The 20,029-nt window shown below is 40.3% G+C and overlaps 1 long non-coding RNA gene across 1 annotated transcript; it reads right to left on the bottom strand.

The window, feature by feature from the left end:
- Nucleotides 1–822: 822 nt before the first annotated feature.
- LOC114479571 (uncharacterized) lies at nucleotides 823–1,366 on the bottom strand. The gene is made up of 3 exons (XR_003676002.1): nucleotides 1,237–1,366; nucleotides 1,065–1,135; nucleotides 823–987 (listed from the first exon to the last, which is right to left on the bottom strand). It is a non-coding gene; the product is annotated as an uncharacterized LOC114479571 (long non-coding RNA).
- Between the last annotated feature and the right edge of the window lie 18,663 nt (nucleotides 1,367–20,029).

Below are 20,029 nucleotides of genomic sequence, written 5' to 3' on the forward strand. Positions count from 1 at the left end.
TTCTTGAAGACCTTTTTTCTTGCATTTGAAAGTAATCAGGGTGAAATGTAAGAGGTGGGTGGCATCCTCAGTGATAAGTGATGGTTCACTGAGGGGGTTCTGAGGTTTTAGGGTCATTTTGCTTGCCTAATTTAATATTCTTGAGAGTTTTGTGTTTTAGAGTGAGAAAAAAGTAATTTAAAAAGTGATAGAGCAATTATAACACCTTCGCAATACTTTTTACCTGCACAACATTCCCAGGAATGGATAGTGATTGATTTTTGGGGCAAAGAGCAGGATGACACTATGGAAAACTTCAACGGCTGAAGTCTGCAAGTGGGGACTGAGTTTTTCAACATCCTTTAGAATCCTCTTGGATGAAAGCAAGTTCTCCAGCTGGCAGAATGCAGGTGTAGCTATAACAAATATAGATTAAACTGATTGCCTACATAAATGAAATAGTAGAAAGTAATACAATCATCACCTGGTTTTAACCATTTCTTTTTATCCCGTGTAGTTTCCATTGGATGTAAACACTGGGGGAATGCAGGATCATCATGTGTGTGAATGTCAGTCACATGGTTAAGAATGAAGGTCCACTTTGCTACTCTTTCCTGGGGGGTCATTGAGGAAGCAGCTGTCCAGTAGATATGATTCTTTATACTGCAAAGCCATTTGCTCTGTTCTGTGCAATCTTTGTTTTTAGCTACCTTTACCATCTTTTTGGAGAGCCCTAAAGAAAAAAATGTATTTCCAGAGTTTTACATGTTTAAAAAATGGCCAACATACAGCTATAATTTCATCATCAACATTGATTAAATACCTTTTTCTATGTGCAACACATCGTAGTAGTGGGTGATCTTGGCTTCTTCTCTCAAGTATTTTTGCACCTGAGGATGACGGTCTGTGACAATACAGTCCAAACGTAATTTGTGTGCATTCAAAACACTCAAGGCTGCGTTTCAGTCCCTCAAGCTCCATATGATAACTTCCACCCACTTCATTGCTCTGCAAGTACAATAAAAACATGATTCAATGTCAATGTGGTTTAATCTCAAAGAAAATGCACTGTTATTTTTAATTACTTGAACTAAGTCAATGACTGAGTTGCTCCTCAGATCCATCATTGTGTAACTTCCAAACTCTGCAGTGTGTCCTTTGAGATCCACAGTATGAATATTAGTAATTGCATCAATCCTGGCCTCCGAAGTTGTTACAAAAATGTAAGCATAATAATGAAAGAGGATCAGTACATACCTGGAGAGTCAGCCCTCATGTCACCAACAAGTATGGCATTTTGCGCTTCTCCATTATACCATCCTGTGTTGACTTCCACTTGTGTATAATAGCTGGCTCTATGTAAAGTATGGCATGCCGTCTATAGGTGTTGGACTTGAACATTTGCAGCCTCATTGCTCGGAATATCTAATCAAACACAAACTTGTTCTAATATTTACAAAGACACATTGCAACTTTGAAGCATTGAGTGTAAAGTTAGTACCTTTTCCACTTTGAAAAATGAGCCACCATTGGAATACACAGCTACTGAAAGCTGTAGATTCCATGCTGGGGTGCCTCCATGTCGTGGTTGACTATTCCAATGTCTTACAAAATCACAGTGTGGACATTGCTGCTCTACACACAGAAAAGTCCCAACTGTTCTGGTCCGCACCCTTGTCCCTCGCTGACACACTGGGCACACCTCAAAAAGTTCTAAGAGGCATTTTTCATATACAATATAAGTAAGCATTTTGTAGGTCGGTGTAGAAGGCTCCATGCTATAGAAAAAAACAACAACATGCAAACATAAATATACAGTACAACTAGTTCATGAAATATTTAATGGTATTGTTATGCTTACATGTGTTTAGTATCCTCTGTCAAAGCACTTATGGAGTCTTCAGGGTTGTAGGTTGGATCATGTGGGCTCTGTATCATTGTTGAGCTGCCTTCTAAAGAGTCAACACCCACTTCGGTCTGCTCCAGACGGGTCTCTTTATTGGCCTGATTTCTTCCTCAATATCAAGCAACGCTTAACTGGTGTAGAGGACAGGAAAGCATGTGTTCGCACAAAGGTAGTAGTTGAAGTGCAGACTCCAACATCTGTGCACTTTGTGGCTACCTGTGTGCCTTTTGAGTAAATAAAAAAGAGTAGTATTAGCAACACTGTTATATTAGCTTAATTTTGTTTTCGTACTAAAATTTACAGCATGGGAGCTACACCGTTTTGCTAACCTGTACTTTTGACATGGGGTAGGAGAGTTTTCATAGAAAGCTGTGTCCCAACTGAGCACATCTGGGGTTTTGTTTGACAGCCTTTATCAGCAAATGTTGGTTTGTGCCTCGTTGGTTTAGCCATCTAAATAAAGTGAAAGTCGATTATTTCTCTTGTTAAAACAAGCACACTAACAAGACAAACGACGACTGTCTAATCTTACCACTAAAAATTGGAATTGAGAATTTGCTACTTCAGCATCAGCAACCACAGCAGCTAAATGACCATTGTTATGACACTCAACAACAATAATACTGTTACAGACGTGAACTGCTAAACCATAAAATGCAAAATATAATTCATATAATAGTACCGAACATCTTAGTTTACAGTGACAACAAATGCTTTGTTTAATCCTTTTGTTAACATTAATGACAATACTTAAACACAATCTGCATGTCAGATACCATAAATATTACAATAATAATAATGACTAATAATTGTAAACAAGGCTTTCGACCTCGTTAACAAGTGAGCTAACACAAGCGCCGAGCTAACGCTAGCGCCAAGCTAACGTCACGAAATGCATTTTAATACAGTCTTTTCGGAGACAAGAACGGCAAAATGAAATGACTAATGAAAACTTTAGACTTAAATTAAATCACGTAGGCCATATCATCAAGGATCTAAAACGAGCACACAGCGCTAACATATGAAGACATACCTGTCAAGTTTTGGATTTGAAAATAAGGGAAATTTTCTGGTGCCCACTACGAGCCGTCCCACCCGCCCAACCAAGCTCCGGTATCCCTTATATTTTAAGATAGGTGTACAAGAAATCTAAAATTTCTAGAATCTGGTAGGTTGACCTTTATTGACATTGAAATGATGTTAACATTCCTACTAGGGCTGAGTGATATGGACCAAAACTCATATCTCAATATATTTTCTCAAAATGGTGAAATATGATATAAATCTAGATAATTTTATCGAATAAAGTCTGACCAGAAAAACAATTCTGGGTTAAATTTGCTGATGCAAAATGTTACACAGGGACATTTATTAACAAACGGCTGATCAATATGTGCACTCATTAATCATCCAACTGAGCTTTACATGTTGTGATGAGAAGTGTGTGTATATATATATATATATATATATATATATATATATATATTGATATTGATATAAGTAATATTGTAGTTTTCTTTATTGCCAAAATAGAAAACTTGATACATCTTGAATCTCGATGTATCGCCCAGCTCTAATTCCTAAATTATAAAACAGCCTAAATAAAAACATAAATGGGTATATGAAGCACATGCTTATTTAATATACAAGTCAACACATTGCATAATTAATATTATTAATTTCACGTTGCTTGTCTTTAAATTAGACATTTACATTTTATTTTCATTACATATTTTCTGATAGTTTCTCATGCTCACTCATGTGTTTCTCTGGTATTCACTAATGACTTATTAGACACATTTATTACAGACTTTACATTCTTTAACACTTTTTTAAAGCAGTGTATATTTGTGGCCCTTGTGATTGGCTGGTTTTTCATGGTGACTTACGTGTTCCTTCTGCTGTGGTAGACGTTAAAATCTCAGTTATTAATCTAACAGAACGTGTAACTGTGTCCCATCCTGATGGTCTTTAGGAAGATAAACTCTCTGTCACATTTTACAACGTATTTACACCAGTTCTTTGTTTTTTTTCGCCAGAACGTCTTCATTCATCATCTTTTTTCTGAGTTGTTTACGGGTTTGTTGCCGCTGTCGACACTAATCTCGTGAGAACTGACACCTGAAACAGAAACAGAATATAAAGATATCAACGGAGCACCTGAAGAGATTAATTTGGACTTTTATGTACTTCTAAACAAATCTAAATATACAACAAAATGCATTTAAGGGCTAAAGAAGTGGATTTAGCATGATATGTCCCCTTTAACAGTTGCCTTGTTTGCTTCCTGTTTGGGATCAAGAATCCAGAGCTAAGATCAGAGTTGGATTCCATGTGTGAGATACAAGATGGCGAGCCACCCAGTGAACTCTTGAGCTGTGCATTACGTAAGAGCAATGCGCCCTCTGCTGGACGTTCTACAGTTGCTTCAAAAAACTGGTAAGATTGATCCTTATCTCTTGAAGTGTATGCACTATTTCTTTATGTGGAAGTGTACTCCACTCTTGTTGTTTACAGCTCAGGCCCTGTGTGTAACCTGCTGTTCAAGTAAAAGACATCTGTGGAAGCTTTGTCTCCGTCTTATTCTTACAAACACAACAAACTGGCGACGAGCACGAACCGACATGCAAGTGGATGATCCCAGCTGCACTGACAGTTGAGGGAGACGGCAGAGCGAGAGAGAGGAAGTAAAGCAAAGGGGAAAAAAACGGGACCCGTGAGTAACAAGCTAACAGGCTAATGGCTACCTGTAACATCAAAGAGTGGGTGACTAGAACAAGACATGAGCATGTCTTTCATTGGAAAAAACAGAGGAGTTTGACAGTGCAAGTGAAGATGGAAACATATATTGAAAGGGTTGAACTTTACTTCACTGCAAATGATGTGGAGTATGAAAAGAAAGCCTGACAGGTGCTAAAACATATAACCTGTTTAGAAAACTGATAGCGCCTGAAAAGCTGGTTTCACAGACATTTCAAAGCATTGTGGACATTGTTACGTGTTTCCTCTATGGCAGGTCTCCCTCCTTCCCCTTTCTGAGTGGCTGTAGCACACCTGATTGCTGTTGGCAATCAGTGTGAGGGAGATTACTTAGGATGGCAGGAGAGAGGAGCAGGCAGAGCAGAGTTGAGCACTGAGCCACACACACTGCAGGACAGAGGTATAGTGAGGTTTGGTTGTCGCTTGGTTGGTTGTTGTCTTGTCTTGTTGGTTGTTTTGTTGAGTGGTTTGAAACCTTTTTTCCATTTAAGTAGCAGTTATTTAACTCAGGCATGTTTAGATTGCTGGGCTTTGTTATTTTAGTTTGGCTATAGTCGCCGGTAGTCCTGTTTTCCGGGTTTTCTTTTTTTGGTTTAATAGTTAGTTTTGGTTGAGGTAGCTTAGCCAGGGTGGGGCCCGGTCCGATGGCCCATGGAGCGGTTAGCCAGGTTCTTAACCCCTCTTTTCCTTATTTTGGAACTTAACTTGCCAACTCGAACCCTTTTGTCTGTGTCCTTTTGTATATGTTAGTGGTCTCCCTTCATCAAGCCACATTTTCTTGAGGAGACCGTAACAGACATAAAAGAACCACTTAAGCCCAAAGCCCTTTGTGATAACAGAAAGATTTTGTTTTCACAATAGAAACCAGTGTAAAGATGAAAACGTATCAGAATATGTTGCTGAACTACGCAGGTTGACTCAGTTCTGTGAATTTGGAACAGGACTTTCTGATTCCCTACGAGACACACTGGTTTGTGGCATGCATTGTCAAAACACACAAAAAAGGCTACTGTCAGAAAAATATCTAACACTGGAAAAAGCACTGAATATTGCAGTGTCAATGGAGATTTCCACTGGATACGTCTCCGCTGCGCCACGGCACCGAACCGGTTTTTCACCGCTGTCCGCCGTCCGGTAATCACCACCGGTTGTGTTTTGAGTGCGCTCTGGTTGAATGACTGTGTCGTCACGAGACAGAGCAGTTCTCACGATATTTATATAATCGCGCGAGAACGCAGTTAAATGTATGTGTTCTAAACACAACAATAAACAGATAAACAGGTCAGTGTTCCTAATGAAGGACAACAAGAAGGTTGGACTCTGGTTTTATCATAGACACATTTTTTAGCAACAGCCAACAGAGAAGAGATAAAACTGCACCAGTAAATGGTAAATGGACTTGATTTTATATAGCGCTTTATCACCACACTGAAGCAGTCTCAAAGCGCTTTACATATCAGCTCATTCACCCAATCACTCTCACATTCGCACACCAGTGGGACAGAACTGCCATGCAAGGCACTAGTCAACCATTGGGAGCAACTTAAAGTTCAGTGTCTTGCCCAAGGACACTTCGACACATAGTCAGGTACTGGGATCGAACCCCCAACCTCTCGATCAGAAGACGACCCACTACCACCTGAGCCACGGTCGCCCAGTTAAACATGAACTAAATCAAAGTTGCTGCAGTTTACAGTACAGTTACAGTATGAGAGGAATCAATATAGTGGATGTGAATTTGTTTTTACACATTTACGTTTTGGTGATGTATTTACTTGAAATATAATCTGAAGTGATTTATTTTAAAAAGTAACCAGATATTTTATTGCGGAGTACGAGCTTAATTTCCTGTTTGGCTTCATTTGCTCTGTGCTGATTGATGCGTCGTGCTCCGGTATCTGCCAGACATAGAAGCCCTGCGTATATCTGGCGGAGGGCACCGGACTACCACATCTGGGAAGGAGCCGCAGCGGACTCAGTGGAAATTAACACATAGACTAAAGTGGAAACCTATCAGCTCCGGTGACGCGGCGGTGACATAACAAAGCGGAGCCGCATCCAGTGGGAATTGGGGGTAAGAGTTACATTCGAATAATTATGTACCATTTCAGGAAACAAAAACCTCAGCCAGTCTTTTGAGTTCAGTCTGGAAAAATGTCAAAATGTCAATAGTCTGTCTGGTAGGAAAAGGAAAAAGAAAAAAAAATCCTTCTTTTGTGGCAGTTTGTGTGGTTACCACTGTGATGAATGCGACCAGTAGAGGAGAAAAGAAGTTTTCAGATCACAGGTCCCGGGCACAAGCTCGCCATCTCCATTGAAGAGAGAATCCCGATCCAATCCATTCCAGTATTTTCTCTCGCATTCCAGTCAACATCAATAACAACCCATCCAAACAAAAAAACCTAGCCTGTATAACAAATAAAAATGTTGTATACTGCTACTTCAAATAATATCCACTCTCAAATTCTTGAAATAGCTATAGCTTGTTTTTATCGCAAATAAACAAATATTTTAACCTTTTTTTTCTTGCAATATCAGTAACATGCATGTATGTTTTAGATTCAAAATATCACTGTTTGGACATAGTTTTTTAAACCCATGTACTCTCATTAAATTTATAGCTTTTTTTAGCTTTAACTTATTCAACCATGTATTTGCAAATATTTATATTTTTACCCATAAAATATTCTATTTAATCCCTTTTATATTCTTATGAAACATCAAATAATACTTAAATAATTATTTTTGCATTACCAAGAAGGAAAAAAAAATGATTTAAATGATCCCCTTTTATCACTAAGACAGCATTATATTGTGGAGCCGAAGAAAAGGAGTCGGAGGTGGAGTGTTCAGCATTGAACTCCAATCTTTATTTTTCATTTGAACAGGCTCTTATTCACCTCTCTAACACACACAGGGGAGAGAACATGTGTAGCACCAGAGTACTTCCCCGTGGAAACACCCTTTTCAACACAATAAGTTCCCCCCCCGGAACTCCTCAGTTATTGGGTGAATTATGAACCTGAAAACATGAGCAGCACATGAGCCCCCCCAGAATTCGCCCATACACAAAATCACTGTGTCGAGGAGGCACCACGAGCTGGCCCCTACGACTCTGCGCACCGAGGGAAGGGGGGAGTGACGCCGCCGAGTCCAACTCAGCAGCCACGGGGCTGCAGGGGGGTGCGTCAAGGAACACTGCAGGGCAATCAGACAAAAGAGACACAACGGGAGGGTGTCCTTGCCGCGGGGGCTGTGCCAACTCCACCGGGAGGCTTAAGTCCAGGTGAGCAGGCTTAACACGGTCCACCAAAACACGATCTGGCCTGCCACCTACATCCACCACCAAAAGCTTAACACCGTGATCCAGGGCCTGCAAGGGCCCGTCGTACGGGGGCTGAAACGGAGCACAATGCGCGTCATGTCAAACACATGACTCGCCGAACGCAGCTCCGCCGGGACCCTAGGACGACCAGGGAGCGGTAGCGCTAGGCAAGATATCCCCCGGGACTGGCAGGGGCTGCCCGTACACCAACTCAGCCGACGAGGACTGGAGATCTTCCTTGTGCACAGTTCTGAGGCCCAGCATGACCCACGGAATCCTATTGACCCACCCACAGTCCGTGAGGGAGGCCTGGAGAGCAGCTTTCACGGAGCGATGAAACCTTTCGCAGAGGCCGTTGGCCTGGGGGTGATATGTGGTGGTACGATGGAGATTGACCCCCAAACTCTCCGCCACAGCATTCCATAGCTCGGAAGTGAACTGCGAACCGCGGTCAGAGGAAATGTCAGCCGGGGTGCCAAACCGAGCTACCCACGTCCCAATAAACGCACGGGCTACATCAGCTGCTGACATTGCCGCCAGTGGGACAGCCTCAGGCCAGCGGGTGGTCCTGTCCACCATCGTGAGCAGGTAGGTGAAACCATGTGACGAAGGCAGGGGACCCACTAAGTCTATGTTAACATGATCGAACCGCCGCTCCGGGACCGTGAAACGCACTAAAGGAGCCTTCGTGTGTTGGTGCACTTTAGCCCGCTGGCAAGCTACGCACCCGTCCGACCAGGACCTCACATCCTTTTTAAGACACTGCAAACGCACAGACGATTTCCTGCCGGATGTGAGAGGTTGTGGACCACCTCGAACACCGAACGCCTCCAATTGATGGGAACAACCGGCCGCGGGCTGCCGGTGGACGTGTCACACAGGAGCACCAAGAACAGGCTCTTATTCACCTCTCTAACACACACAGGGGAGAGAACTTGTGTGGCACCAAAATACTTCCCTGTGGAAACACCCTTTTCAACACAATAAGTTCCCTCCCGGAACTCCTCAGTTATTGGTTGAATTATGAACCTGAAAACATGAGCACCACAATATTGCATATACAGTATCAGCATGTGCATTTAGCTGCCAGATAATGTAACAAACAGATTATACAAATACATTCACAAACGTATTAACATGTTACAAACTTAACCAAGGCTTTGGAAAAACCATAAAAGAAGAAGAAATATTTTGAACATTTACTTTTTAGTGATAGTTAACCACTCACAATTAGCATTAGCTTCCTGTTAGCATGTCACTCGCGGTTAGCATTAGCTTTGCATTAACATCACTACATCTTCCAAGTAAGCACATATTAACTCACCAAGACGATATCCAACAGTCACGCTGTGACTAACCAAGTCTTTCTTTCAGTTGGTAGCAAAGGAAGCTATCATTGACACGGCCTCTGGTCCTAAGCGTGCAAGACAAAAAAAAGGCCGAAAACCTAACGTGAGCCTCAGTTCACCTCTCAGGGAGGCGGGACATAATGGCTCTGGACCAATGAGGTCATTATTATAACGTAACTAACAGGATGTCAAGGTAATAACAAAATACTCACACTTCCTCTTACCAAAATAAATTGATCTTCGAAATAAAAAAGTATATTAAACAGAGAAATAAGGCACACTTTCTCAACTGGGTTACACGGGCCACTTGAAATTCAAAATGGCTGCCCCTTCTCCAAGATGGCCACCACGCAGATTTGTAAATGGGTTATTTTACACATAATCTCACCACTTTGACCAATTTGGTTGATCATGGGGTCTAAAAGTAGGTTTTTGAGTATGAGAAACTGGAAAATTCCACTCTTAACACTCTAAGGAGCTTCTATATATCATTTCTAGCAAAAGATGATGAAAATTATAGATAGACCAGGACATAGGCATCAGAATATCCTTGATCCTTGTTTGAATGTACAACTGAAATGGGACTGAACTGGGACATTTATAGTTAAATTGCATAAAAAGTTTTAAAAATGGGTGTCTGTTCTCTTGTACTTTGGGGAGCACATCTAACATGGCATAGTCTTCAAAAGTCATTGAGGTTTGTGGTGACAGGTTGTTCACCAGTGCTGAACCATCAATTATGATTGCATCAGACTTTGGTTCCATGTCAGGTATTGATGTCAGAATCATCCATATTGGCCAAGTCTGTGCAATATTTATTGCAAAACATACAATTTTGGTACTGCATATGGCAGCCATCTTGAACACAGGTGGCCATCTTGAATTTCACGTGGCCTGCATACTTTTTGAAAAGAGTAAAGTCTAAGGAGTTTCTCTGCCAATTTTGGTGCTTGTATCACAATTTGAAGGATTCCTCTGAAATTCAACTCCACTACCGAGGATGTCCTAATATGTACACCGTACCAGTTTTTGAAACATGCAGCAACAAGATAACAGTTCATAGAGTAACAGGACATGTCATTACTTGATGATGATGATGACCAGCAGGTTAAGGGTCACAGTATAATGTAAAGGAGCAGAGACACTGTGTGAACACACTCAATCCTCCTGCATCAGGAGTTCTGAGGTTTAACATTGGGTCTCATTCAGGGCTTTAAATTAACACCCACCAACTCGCCAAATGCGGGTAAAAATTAACTTTGGCGGGTAACATTGTAGCGTTATTAGCCATTTTGACTGGTGAAGAACAAAACAAAAACCACTGCATCTGTTTGAATTTACAGGCTGCAGAAACGAGGCAACAAGTTATTGTTGCCAGATTGGGCTGTTTTCACCAAGAAATTTGAGGGGTTTTATGTGTGTTTAAGATTTTAAAACGTAATGTGTATCTGGCAACTGGATTGCGCTTAGTCACGTGACTCTGCTTGACCAATTAGAATGTTTATCTTGCGCTACCCGGAAGCGGCGGACACACGCAAGATACACTTTGGATGTTGTTGCTACAGGTAGGTAAACTCCAGTTAATGATAAAACTGTTGTGACAAATCATGAAAGTGATCTGATTAAGCGATAACTCATAGGAGCTGACTCAAATCGCTCAATATGTGAAACGAAGCAAAGTGGTGTAAGTCACTGCTTAGCGTTGGCATCAGCCTATCCTATAGTGATCACTTGTTTATGCCAACCTTCTCATTTTCCTTTCAATCATGTTGTCAATGGAATTTAATCAATAATTCTATGAGTATTCATGTTCAATGTGGATCAGAATTATCATTGATATGCTGTGGTGTGTTTTTAGCAAAACATTGTGCTTAATTATTTCAATGCACTTTAAACGCAAGCTGCTATTTTGATATTTATATTGAATATATGTTCATATTTAAGTATTTAGAAGATTAAATTATATAGTTAAATGTATTGAGAATAATTTAATAATCTGAGAATCATGAAATTAAATGAATTGTACAATATTTAGAATATAGTTTATTTATAATACAACCTGTATTATTTAAGGAATTGTGTACACAGAGAAATATTTGTATTATATGGTCCTGTTCTCTGCACAGGCCAGGTAATTGATGATGAGCTATGAAAGGCATTAAGACCATTGTATCCAGCACGGAACCCCACCTCCTGCTTAATCCGGGCGGTAGGAGGCTCTTGTAGTACATGAACTCTTTCTCTCTGACAGACACACAACCTTCTTCTAGGCTCTAAATCCCTGCCTGGGTCAATGAACTGTTAATTTGTGTGTGAAGGAATTGGACAATTGAACATCAGAATCCACAGATCCAAGGAATTATTTGACGTTTCTTTATTAGTATTGTAATCTTGAATAATTCGTTTTCTAAGTGTTCTATATTTTGATTTAGAACAGGGTTCCCAAGAACTTAATATTCTTTGTACCATTCAAAATACTGTTTGATGTTATTAAATGTCTTTTGTCTGTTCACATAGTACATGGTACCTATAAAAGCAATTTGTCTGTTTCTTCAGTTTCTGCTCCTCTCTCCTTGAGTTGTACTTAGTTTATCAATTTACTAGTCTACATAGTATGTGTTACATAATCCTACATTTCCCATGAACACCATATCGTGACATGTCATACAACAATTGGCTACGTGCTTACGTTAGCATGATTATTATGGTTTAGTAACAGAGAAGACAAAGGGAACGGCACAAAACAAACAATAGGAGCTGAAATGAAGTCGTAAAATGAGTTAGGAAAAAACAAACATGCAGAGATATTTATCGAGTGTTGAAAAACCAGAAATACTACTAAGGAAGGCTGCTGCTGACACAGGAAAATGAAGATGAAAGAAGATCTGAAAAGAAGAAGAAATTGAGGAGTTTTATTACTAAATGGATGTCGGGTCATGAGTGGCTGGTATTCCACCATTTGTTTACCATTAAAATGTGCACTATACAGTTTGTGGGATTTGTTTACATTTGAAGAGCATGCAGTATAACATTTTTCTCTACAGTACATGTAATTCTTAGTACTGATCACTTCTATTCTTTCTAACTTCAGTGTTCCAGGGATTCAATTTGCATCTGAGTTAAGTTTGTTTATTAAGTTATGAGAATATACTTCACTTTTCCGACACACACAAAGTTCCATATTACAACTTTTAGGGATTGTTACAACATTGTTTTTAAATTAAATGTTTATGTTGTTACCATTTTATTGTATTTCTGCAATCTACTAAAACAAAAACTATTTAAAAAGACATGAACACCTAAATCTATTCTGTGGCTCATAATGTAGTTTATATTTGCTGGAAAAAATTTGGCTGGTGGAAAATCTGGTTGGCTGGTAACTTTAATAATCTACTAGCCATGCCGGCTGCTGATCTAAAAAGTTCATTTAAAGCCCTGGTCTCACATACAAAAGACTTGATAACCTCTGATGTACAGTAGATCCTTTGATGAAAAATAGAAAAATAGTTCCTCTTTTGGCAGAATAATAGTGAAACTAGGAATGATTCAGGAATGGTTTGAGAATCCCAAAAACCAGTGTGCGTTTGACACATTTTTCTCAAACTTTGCTTTGTATGACAGTAAGTGATTAGAAATCAGGGGACACCACAGAGCCAGATATTAACATGAAGTTACTTTGTTGTGACTCTTTTTACACTAATGCCACTCCTGACTTTTCACTTTCCACAACAGCTGACCGTCGAGGCTTGACTCTGGAGATGAGAGAGGCTTTGTTACATCAGAAATCATTAACAATGAGCACTACACTGCATAATATTCTCTGAGACTACACCTTATGTCATTACCTGTTGACTCAAAGCATCAGTCCCATTGGGTTTGGTCCAATCAGAGGTGTGAACAGAAACATAGTCAACATGTTGTTTTTCCAAACATGCAATTGCAAAAATGAATTTTGCTGGGCAACCAAGTTCATCAACATTTCATGTCCTATGCTCTATAAAAACAATAATAAATATATAATGTAAATATATGATTATACATGTAAATATAAATATATAATATTATAAATATATATAAACAGTCTTCTCCAACATCCAAGAACAAATGATAATTGGGCTGTGGGATAAAACTTGTACTGGGCTTAACTTTAGACACGTTGATCCCAAATACCTGTTTTAGGTATTACCACTCACTCCTTCCCTCTGTCCACAGCCACCACCATTATACCTAAGCTTCACACTTGTCACCAGACTGGCTTGATTACACAACACAATAAGCACAATATGCACAACTACAACTTCACATCTCACTCTTACTTTAAAATAATCAACTCTTCCCCATCCTTTACAATTCCTACTTTGAGTCTCTCGATGAAACGTGTGAACAAAATGGAACATGAACAGTATGAAAGCAGCTGTGATTCAGACTCAAATGAAGTGCATGTCTTATCAATGACAGACGAGGATGATGATGGCTACTGGATCACACCACTTCTGGAGAACAAACCAGTGCGTATGCAGATAGACACAGATACTTGTGTATCATTGCTATCAGAAGTGTTCTATAAGAAAACACTGCTACACCTCCCACTCAAAGCTTCAAAGCTGAAGTTGAGAATATATACTGGTGGACGTGTCTAAGTGTTGGGTGTTGTAGATGTCAAAGTTGCACACAACGAACAGGTAAAGACTCTCCCACTACACGTTGTGTCTGGAAACTGCCCAGCTCTCGTAGGGCGTAAGTGGCTCAAAAAGTTGACACTGAACTGGAGTGAAGTCTTCATGCTGGCAGACAAAGAGACAAGTGCCCTCAAAGAGATGGAGAACTTGGCAGCATGAAAGGCATTACGGTTAAGTTGACTTCTCGGGCCTTGCTGGAGGTCAAAAGTTTAGCAAAATTGATTTGTCCCAAGCTCACCTCCAAATTCATGTTGAACCAAAGTCACAGGAGCTCTTAACTATTGTAACACACAGACTCCCTTTCGGGATCACATCAGCTCCCGCGCTGTTCCAATAAGCAATGGATCAGATACTGAGTGATCTTTCTGGAGTTCAGTGCTACCTGGACAATCTGCTCATCACAAGACCTGATGAACAGATCCAACTGAGAAACCTGGATGAGACACTCAAACGACTGAAGGATTACGGCTTGAAAGTATGAAGGGACAAGTGTGAGTTTTTCTGCCCATTCGTTGAGTATTTGGGACATGTGATTGACGGCACAGGACTCCACAAGGCGCCATCAAAAGTCAGAGCCATTGTAAGGGCTCCATCACCGACAGATGTGAGTCAGTTGAGATTGTTTCTTGGATTGCTGACTTACAATGCAACATTTGTCCCCAACCTCGCAAACAGACCGAAACTGTTACACAAACTTTTCAACAAACTGGGAATGGACTGAGAAATGTGAGAAGGCATTTGAAGATGTGAAGCTTGCCCTCACCAAATCCGAGGCGCTTGCTCATTTTGACCCAAAACTGCCGATCCAACTGACATGTGATGCTTTGCCCTACGGCGATGGTGCACTTGTGTCTCACATAATGTGTTCAGGAGAAGAGAGACCCAACACCTTTGCGTCTAGAATGTTAACTCATTCAGTGCCAGCCATTTTCAGATTTTCTACCCCCCTCAGTGCAAGCCGTTTTTGAGCATTTTGACTGATTTTTAAAGACCCACAGAATTGTTTTTGGCTTGTTTTGTTCTCCCGTAATCAGCCATTGAATAGAGCAAGTTTTACACAAATCTTCAGTTTCAGACCAAAAAGCTGAGAAAACAGCCTTTTTCTAAAAAACCTTGTCAGTGACTTTGAAGCTATTTTTTTTTTTTTTTTTTCTTTAGTGACAACTCTAACATCTGAACATTGTTTCCTTATATAAAACATTGACCCGGCTTTTGATGGCAAAATTATTATTATTTTGCTATGTGGATCAGAGTTGAATGGATTTCTTAATGTATTTTGGCGTTCCTCCAAGTTTCTCCACCGTCAGTCTGCACACACACAATTCCCTCTTCCTCCCAGACATGCAGTGTCACTGCATTCCCCATTTTTTTTTTATCCTTTTATCTCACCATCGCTACACTATCCATGAGTTCCACACATGTTCTGGTTGAGTGTGCGTTGCTGTGCGCTGCTGGGAATGTCAACTCTCGTACGTAGCGCCATTTTCTGTCTCGTAAACGCCTTTCCTCCTCTCCCTCTTAGCTCTGCTGAGCACGGAGGATCTCTCATTCAAAGGTGCGCTGCTACCTCCTACATGTCACCTATTATTTTGCTATCTGGCTCAAATCTGCCATGTTTCAGCACCAAGGACAGCGCAAAATCACAGCTAATTTAGTCACTCATTAAAAAGGTCATTAAACTTTCAGAACACAAAAACCAACAAAAACAAAATAAATACAGACTTTTACACTCATTAGGCCATAACTCCTCTAATGATTCAGCAGCACAGCAAAAAATGAAAAAAAAAATTTCTTTTTATTTGTCCAAAACAGCCAAAAAAACAGCCACAGAGAACTTTGTATACTCGCAACTTCTTTACATATTTCACAGCCGAGGCCTGCCTTGTTTTTCATAAACTAAGAGTAGCTGCTCATTGAACTGAGCCTCTGTCCAAACTTCCCTGGTCTTAATGTCCATAGCTGAACTTTCCCCATCATCTCCTTCTTTTCTTTCTGTCCTTGAGTCCTCATCATGTCCCCTGGATAGTTCTCCTGTGTCCTGTCTATTGGAGGCAGGTTCTCATGCATTAGCTACTTATTGTAAAAAAACTCTTTAAACTCAACTGTCTTTTTTAGTCATTTTCTACCATCTTCCAAGCTGACAAGACACATTTTGTGGTAAATCACAATGTAGATGTAGCGTGGGGGCATTGCAACTGTAGCGTTGCTTAATTTTTCCCTCTCTTCCTCACTTGCGCTCAGTTTTTACATTCAATTTTGTGTGTACAATAATATTTCCAGTGATTTCAACTTAATAAAAGACACAGCTGTCCAAATATAAATCTTCAAAATGTAATCAAAACACCTAAAAGCAAATGAGGTGCTTGGAAAAAAAAATGAGATGCTGGATCCAATCACGTAAGTGCCAGTCAAAATCTGGGAGGTGCCGGATATTTCTCTGGTAGAATCTGGCCCAAATTAAGCTCTGGTTTATGCACTAATGGTGGGCAAGGCCATGTCTGCTCACTGCTGATCTGACCACTTCCAGTACTGAAGCACGGGCCACCACTCCTTAGTGCTAGGGATGTAACGATGTCTAAATTTTGGTGTGATCACGGTATTAACCTTGATACAATATTTATTGCGGTATTGTAGGAAAGCTCACAATTTTACAGGAAGGCACACAGTTTACAGCAATGCTAACAATAACAAGAATGATGACCATTGAGAAATTGTCTGATCACCATTTTGACAGTATTTATTGTTATACTTTTACATTCTTGACATTAGAAACTGAATACTGCCTACTAACAGATACAGATTCTTTAGATAAAGTGCAAAAATTCAAATTGAGTCAGGGACACTCTTAAAGGCACAGGTATAGAAACAGCCTAGTAACAATAGATAGAATAATAATAAATGAATGAATGAAACAGCCAAAGAAATCGAAGTTGTGCAAACTTCTTTATTCTGTGTTTAGCTTAATTTGAGGTTTTTCTGGAGTCAACATTTGAGGTTAGGACTAACAATAATCTTGTTGTCAACATTTAATCAATTTATTTATTTATGTGACAGGGACAATGCAATTCAACATAGATGCAAAAAAAGGTTGACAGCTGATGTGATGCACATAATAGTTTAAAGCTCCTGTTAGTTTGCATCTCTTGTCCCTGGTTGTTTATACATCAAGGGGAAGTCAATACAATAAAACTCACCCACCCATAAAACAAAGACTATAAAATATTCTCTCTCACACACAGATGAGTGAGGTCTTTGTCCTGTGTGGTATTCCCCCTGGTTACCATGGTTACCTGGTCCAGGTGTAGCTGCACCTTATCATCTGGCTACCAACGGACTGGCGGAAAGATTTGAGCAAACCATGAAGCATGCCCTCAAATCCTCTCCAAGCTCCCAGTCTCTCAACCGTCGACTAAATGTTTTCCTTTTGTCATATTACAATACACCTCACGCTACAACCAAGGTGTCACCAGCTTCGGCAATGCTCAAAAGACAACTCCGCACTCGACTCGACCTTCTGAGACTCCAACACAAGAAAGACACTGTGCTCTTACAACACAAAGCTGGTCATCGGCGGTCACTTGATGAACCGCCAATGAAGAATTTTTATGAGACAATTCACATATATGTTCATTATTTTATTGCTTCGTCACATTATACGGATTGTAGATTTTGTGAAATACATTAACCTCTTGGCCACTGCAACAGCTGTCAGTTCTCGATTCTCATCTCCACATAGCGTTTGCCTGAATTTAAACAAGGAGAAGCACTCTTTTTTTTTTAATACTTCATTGCATTAATTACCAAGCAAAATGCCAATTTCACAGGCAACTGTCATCAAAAGTACACTGCACACAAAACAGACAAACAACAGAACAGAATAAAAATAAATAACTAAAAAGGGGATAAATGAAAAGTATAAGTGCCTTTTTGTCACACATCATTTGATGAAATTATGTAATTGTAAAGTCTATTTAGTCTATTTTCTAAGTAAATTTTATTCATCAAAGATCAACTATTTGGAAAATAAATCACGCAAAATAACGTGCATCTACAACGTACCGGAGCGAAGTGAAAGGAACGATGTGATCAAGTTTATACAGACACTGTGTAAAGACACTCTGCATGTATACGAGCTGCACGTCAACAGAGCGCATAGAATTGGCATATTAAAGGAAGACAACTGTGCCACACTTTACCAGCTATGACATCAAGCAAGCAATATTAAGGGCGGCGTGGTCAAAGAAGGAGATCCGCTTTGAGGAGGCCCGCATCAACCTGGATCATGACTTCACATCAAAGGTGAAACCACAGAGGGCTGCATACAGAGAGATGCGAGAGCAACTATGAAAGAAACAGGTCAAGTCACATATCCTGGCACCAGCAAAGCTCCGTGTTTTCAATAAAGATGGCACATCAACCGCATACAGCAGCGCAACAATAGCACGAAAGGAGCTGGAGCGGAGAGGTGTTTACAGGTCGGATGGAGAATGGAAAGAAGAGCTGCAGCTAAATCTATGGAGCTGTAAGTGACTGCTGGATACTTCACTATATCACTCCGTAGCGCCATAATCTCACCCGTTCCTGCTTCTTCCTTCTTAGCTAATGATAGCATCAGTGGCTAATCTCTCATCTAAAAGTGTACTGCTGCCATCTTCAGGGCACAGTTGGTCACTACAACACCCCACAGCTTAGATATTGATGAGAGACCTCCGCCAGGGTGTTTTCTAGTAATCCCCGTGAAAAAATGCAAATGACGACTTATCTCGTCAATGGCACTGAGCGTTTGGATTTGGAATGACAAATTATCTCGTCAGTGGCACTGAGTGAGATAGAATATGTTGAAATAAATAACAGAGGATATAAATCCAATAATGTTATGGGAAGTATCCAAAGCAGTTATGAGTCATATAATTTCTTATGCATCTGCTAAAAGGAAGGCAGAAGAAGCACAGCTGAAAAAGCTATTAATGGATGTTAAAATAATAGAGGATAAACATAGGGAATCTGGCAGTAAAGAAGATGAGCAAAAAGTTAAGGAAAGACGGGGTGAATTAGACAGAGTGAGAACAACAGAGATAGAAAGATTAATGAGGTTTACACAACCGTGGATCAGGTGGTAGTGGGTCGTCTTCTGATCGAGAGGTTGGGGGTTCGATCCCAGAACCTGACTATGTGTCGAAGTGTCCTTGGGCAAGACACTGAACCCAAAGTTGCTCCCAGTGGTCGACTAGTGCCTTGCATGGCAGTCCTGTCCCACTGGTGTGTGAATGTGAGAGTGATTGGGTGAATGAGCTGATATGTAAAGCGCTTTGAGACTGTTTCAGTGTGGTGATAAAGCGCTATATAAAATCAAGTCCATTTACCATTTACACAGGAAAATTATGAATGTGGACACAAATCCTTAAAAATTCTGACTTATAAACTTAAAAGACAAATCAAGAAGGGTTATATTATGAAACTAATTGTAGGTCAATCGCAAATAATTATGGATAAAAAGCAAATCTCAGAAGAGTTTGCCAGATACTTTGAAACCCTCACTTTTCATGTACACCTGGACCCAGCTCTGCCAACGAACTCTCGAGGTAATCTCTATGTGAGAGTCTGAGCTTATCTCAACGAACACTTTCACTCCTCCTACATCACTACATATCCTGTCTTTGTTACCATCTCCTCTGGCTCCAACCCTCCTCCTTCCAAGCGGTTGGCAATAGGAGGCGCACCATAAAGGCAGCGCCACACTGTGGCTGACCTGCGAAATACCCATCCTAATGATCCATTCCCTGTGCTAACGTGCTGTTGTATTGACCTGTATGCTGTGTTTGTTGTGTTTTTGTTACAATGTTTGCTGAAGAGTTTTTTCATGTTCCCAAACTCCGCCCCTCTCTACAAGGGCCTAGTTTGGTTTTTGCCTTTTTTTCTCTTCTTACCCATAAAAACACACTTTAATGCAGATGCATTGTCCCGGCTGCCTGCTTTTGGTGCCGACATCCAGCCAGGGTGTTCCATCGAGAGGCAGTCACTCTTAAAGTCA

The sequence above is a fragment of the Gouania willdenowi genome, chromosome 3 (assembly GCF_900634775.1).
Source record: "Gouania willdenowi chromosome 3, fGouWil2.1, whole genome shotgun sequence".
In the NCBI taxonomy this organism is placed as follows: domain Eukaryota; kingdom Metazoa; phylum Chordata; class Actinopteri; order Blenniiformes; family Gobiesocidae; genus Gouania; species Gouania willdenowi.